The sequence below is a fragment of the Nannospalax galili genome, unplaced genomic scaffold, assembly GCF_000622305.1.
Source record: "Nannospalax galili isolate Female #2095 unplaced genomic scaffold, S.galili_v1.0 scaffold1383, whole genome shotgun sequence".
Classification (NCBI taxonomy): Eukaryota; Metazoa; Chordata; class Mammalia; order Rodentia; family Spalacidae; genus Nannospalax; species Nannospalax galili.
In genome coordinates, this window is record NW_008350357.1 from 849,524 (window position 1) to 855,315 (window position 5,792).

Sequence of the window (5,792 nt, forward strand, 5' to 3'; positions counted from 1 at the left end):
ATTCAATTTCACATCTACTAATTATTAATGAGCAAATTTTTGTGCTTTGAAGAATTAGTATTTTTTGAATTAAAAAATTTAATAACCACATGATTAGAAGCATTTCATTACAGCTTTAACATATTCCGTAACACACTCCAGAGCAAGGATACATCCCTTTCAAAAGTGGCTGTAAATTTTTAGGTTCACAGTTGAATTAATACAGTTATACAATATTGAACTCAGTATAAACCCTATAAGACATAAAATTGAGTTTTTAACCCTCAGAAAAGATCTCCATTTCGTTATAAAATATACTGTTTCTTACCAAAAGACTCATTGTTTTGCTACTAACACTTAGATGTTGGCGCATGCATCTCTAATTTATATGTATCTGATTATTACTAGTCATAATCGTTTGCACTCTGATCCTTGGCACCTGTGTATGTCTATAAAGTCATCGGGTAGATTTCAATGGTAATGTTCATCACCTCTACTAGTTAACATGAAGCAAATTTTTATGCTTCCTCCTCAAATATAATTCATTTTTTAAACTTGTTGATTTGTTTGTGTATATATCATATAGAACACCCAAAACAATCTTATTCATCTATATACCCACTTCCCAAATGGCACCCCCTGATGGCCTCCCCCCCCAACTGAAGCCCATATACTCTGTCATCCCTGTTACTGTCCACTGTGTTTTGGCGCCCCCAGCCGTTCCCCAGTGGTTGTCCGTCTGCTGAATCTAGTCAGCCTATCTAGAGAGCCTTGTTTTAGGAAGATCAGCTGTTCCTCATTTAGCACCAAGATGTTGCCAATATTCCTTTATATAAGACTGGGGTCTGTTGTCCATTTTCCCAGTTCTCTGCTGGGTTACCGTCTGGGAGTCTTTTGGGTCACCCTGGCCAATAACTCAAAGGAAGGTATCGCCTGTCTGGCATCGTTTCTTACTATGTAGCCTTTAGGTATACATATAGACTCTTAATAAATTATATTGACCCCTTTAATCCTTTGTTATACTTTCCTTTTGTGTGTTTAAGACCCTACAATTGGCCCAGATAAACCAATTTATTTTTACTCTTGTCATTTGAGGATCTGTTCCTCAAGGGTCATATGGGCTTGTGAGGAGCCCCTGGTTCCTTTCTTTTACCAATTCCATCTATGTGAATCCAAAGGTCCTGCTTGACCATGGCTGGCTTCACCTGGAAGCGTGGAGGAAATGTTTCTTCTGTGTTGACTCTCCTCTTTGTAGATTGGACACTTATTCAAGCCCATCTGGCGGGGTCTCCATGGCCTCCTTGATCAAGAGGACAGGTGACTCACTACAGTTTCAGGACATTTTGAGAGACACTCATAGTCCCCTGGAGTTTAGTCAATCTAGGAGGGCAAGGATGTCCTTTATGTCCCTCTGGCCAAATTAGTATAGGCCTCAAATTATGGCTGTTAAACATCCAATAAGGTTAGTTCCACCACCCTGGTACTTCTAATTACCATGTTCCATGTAGATAAAGCTTGGGCAAAGACCAAAAGTTCTCAGATAAACCTGGCCGAGACATACATTATATTCTTTGATTTAGTTTTATGTATAATTTGTCAGTAGGTTGTTGGACTAAAATGGTTCCCTCTGTTTTTTTAAAAACTACCTAGGCATTGTCTAACCCTTCCACCATGGTTTCTCCATTTAAGGTACCCCCATTTTTCCAATTTCTCCCTGAATAATGCCTTTCTCCTATGGGCCCACCTCTCTTGAGCTCCTTCTTTCCCTTTATCCCCAAGCTTCCTTGTATAACCTTCCCTAACCCCTGACCTTAAAATAACCCCATTTGTATCCTTATCTCCCCTATTAACGCCTGTTTCCTACTGTTCTTCTCTTTCAGATTCTTTCTTTCCCTTTACCTCCCTGTTTCCTTTTCATTATCCTGGTCTTGTCGTTATGTCTGGATACATAATGCCTTATCAGGATTTGGTGCTAGGAGCCACATATGAGGGAAAACATACATCTTTTTTTTTCTTTCTGAGTCTGGTTACTTCACTTATTATAAGTTTCTAGTTCCATCCATCTATCTGCAAATTTCATGATTTCGTCTTTCTTTACCACTAAGTGAAATCCGTCATATAAATGAACTACATTTTCATTATGCACTCGTCAGTAGAGACACTCAGGTTGCTTCCATCGCTGTGAAAAGAGCAGCAATGAAAATGTACAAGTATCCTGCAATAGGCTGAGTTCTTTGGGTATATGCCAAGAAATGGTATAACTGGGTCAAATGGTAGGTTCATTTGTAGGTTTTAAAGAGTTCTCCACACTGGCTTTCCATAGGGGTTGAACAAGTTTGCAGTCCCACCAGCAGTGGATGAGCGTTCCCCTTTCCCCACATCCAATGGATCAAATACCTCATTGCGAAGCCTAAAACTCTGAAACTGTTAGAAGACAACATTCGCAATAACCTACAAGATATAGGGGTAGGAAAGGATTTTTTAAACCGGAAATCAATTGCCCAGGAAACAAGGATAAGAAACAAAAAATGGGACCTCATTAAACTAAAAGGCTTCTGTACATCAAAAGAAGCAACCAAGGAAGTGAAGAGAAGTGGGAGAAAATCTTCACCAGTGACACATCTGACAGAGGCTTAACATCCAGACCATATATATTGAAGTAAAAAAAAAAAAAAAAAAAAAAAAAAAAAAAAAAAAAAAAAAAAAAATAACCCAATTAAAAGATGGGCTAAGGATCTGAACCAAGAGTTCTCAAAAGAAGAATTAAAGATGGCTAAGAAGCATCTTAAAAGGTGTTCAACATCACTAGTCAGCCCATCTAGAGTCACTCACTTAAAGAAGAGCAACTCTCCCTCACCCAGGAATAATCAGTCTCAGATAGTTCATTGACTAAGGTTGGGGCCTGCTGAGCATTTCCCCAGTTCTATGCAGGGTTTCTGTCTGACTGAGCCTGCCTGGTTCTCGTGCATGCTGTCACAATTTCTACAAGTTTGTATGAGCAAATCTCCAGTGGCCTGGAAGACTGTTTCCTTATGTTCATGCACCAACCTAGGCCTTTACAATCTTTCTGTCCCCTCTTCCACAATGGTCTCTGAGCCATGGGTAGGTGAGGTTTAATAAAAGAGGTGTATCCAGTGACACATACTCTGCAGTCTCTAATTCTCGACACCTTGGACAGTGGTGGTGGCTTTTTGTGTGCCTGATACTCTGTGGCATGAAGAAGCTTCATTGATGAGAGTGGAGGATGCATTGGTATTCTGCCTACCCCCAATGTTCTATGAGCCCTAGGTATAGAGATTCCACAGTAGATGTGTCATTAGGGCTGAGCACCTCTCAGACACATATTCCTTGTGTGTGATTAGTTGTGGAACTCTGTAACAACCTCCATCATTGGAGAAAGAAGCTTCTTTGATTATTGGTGAATGGCATATTTGTCTGTAAATACAAGTACCCATATTTCTTACAAATAGTAAGAAATTTCATTTGTTTGAAGAAATGACAGAGACTGGGTTTTCTCTAGGATCTATGACCTCTTCAGCCATGTGTATTGGCTATATTTACAGTACCACCCATGAGTTTCTTCCCATTGAGAGGGCTTTAAGTCCATTAGATAGTGGTTGATTACCCCCCAGGTAAGAGTGACAATACTGTCCCACTATACGTTGTTCTGTTGGTCATTTTTGTGGTTATTAGACTTCAAAGCTTACACTGGACCACTGATTTATCTTCTCCCTTAGCAATTTGCATATTATCCTCTAGAACTATGAGAACTAGTATTCAGAGAGGAGGCTTCCAGATTAGTTCCTCCTCTGTTGTGCCAGGTCCTGTGTCCAAAGTACATCCTGCTTTCAGCAATAGGGTCTTACCTTCAAGCTCTGGGAGATAATCAAGGACTGTGGCAGTAGCCTGTGTTATTTTGGGCATCTCTTGGACTACCCTGACCAACAACTCAGAGGTTTCTCCTACCTGGCACTGTGTTTCCTGTTTTACAGCCTTCAGGTATATACATGCACTCATGTTCAGATATCGTACGTGTATGTGTATTTTTCAGTAGGCTTTTAAATGGAAGCATTTCCCTCTGGTTTTTCACACAACCTAAGCTTTATCTCTCCTCTCTCTGTCTCTCTCTGTCTCTCTCTGTCTCTCTCTCTCTCCCTGTCTAATCTCCCTCCTCCTTCCCCATTAAAGTACCCCACTTTACCCATTTTCCCTTGATAATAACTGTCTCCTAGTAACCCCCTCCCATGAGCTCCTTTCCTCCTCCCCCTCTTTGCCTCCATGGTTCCTTGTATGTTTTTTCCTCCTTTCTTCCTTGTTGAATATCCACATTTCCTGCTTGGCAACATCTGTTTCCTACTATCTCCTTTTCTCAGACTCTTTCTTTCTTTTTACCTCCATGGTTCCTTTCCATTTTCCTGTCTCCTGTGATTACACCAGGATATGTCCTCATATATATGAATTTGGTACAAAGATCCAAAAATGAAGGAGAACATAGATCACATGTTTTTCTGAGTCTGTGTCACTTCACTTAGCATGATAGTTTCCAGTTCCATTCATTGACAGCAAAGTCCATAATTTTTTCTTTCTTTACCACAGAGTAGAGCTCCACTATGTAAATGTGCCACATTTTCATTATGCATTCATCAGCTGAAGTACATTTATGTTGTTTCAATTTCTTAGTTATGGTGAAAAAAGCAGGAAAAAAAAAGGATGCACATCCCTAGAGGGAGGTTTATAGCTCTAAGTGCATTCATTAAAAAACCAGAAAGAACACAGATAAATGACTTAACATTGCAACTCAAGAAGACACTTGAAAATCAACAACAAATGAAACCCAAACCCAGCAGACAAGAAGAAATTTTAAAAAATCAGAGCAGAAATTAATGAAATAGAAACAAAGAAAACAATACAAAGAATCAATGAATCCAAGAGCTAGTTCTCTGAAAAGATAAACAAGATTGACAGACCCCTAGTCCAGTTAACAGAAAAAGAAAAAGAAAGAAAGAAAGAAAGAAAGAAAGAAAGAAAGAAAGAAAGAAAGAAAGAAAGAAAGAAAGAAAGAAAGAAAGAAAGAAAGGAAGGAAGGAAGGAAGGAAGGAAGGGAAGGAAGCAAACATCTCCAAATCAACAAAATCAGAGATGAAAGGGAAAACATCACAACAGACACCAAAGAGATCCAGAACATCATAGGAGGATACTTTAAAAACCTATATGCAACTTAATTTGAAAACCTAAAAGAAATGGACCGGTATCTAAAAGCATGGGAACCACCAAAATTCAACCAAGAAAAGATCAACAGCTTAAACAGATCCATAACACACAAGGAAATTGAAACAGTAATACAAAACCTCCCAACTCAAAAAAAGCCCAAGACCAGATGGATTTACAGCAGAATTCTACCAGACATTTAAAGACAATCTATAGCCAATACTACTTAATTTATTCAAAAAGATAGAAATGAAGGGAGACCTTTCAAATTCCTTCTGTGAAGCCAGCAGCACTCTAGTACCAAAGCCAGGTAAAGATACAACCAAAAAAGAAAACTACAGACCCATATCCTTAATGAACATAGATGCAAAAATTCTCAACATAATACTTGCAAACCCCATACAGACACACATCAAAAAGATCATCCACCATGATCAAGTTGGCTTTATTCCAGAGATGCAGGGATGATTCAATATACATAAGTCAATAAACGTCATAAATCATATAAATGGACTCAAAGAATCACATGGTCATCTCAATAGATGCAGAGTAGGCCTTTGACATAATTCAACATGCATTTATGTTCAAAGTCCTAGAGGGAATTG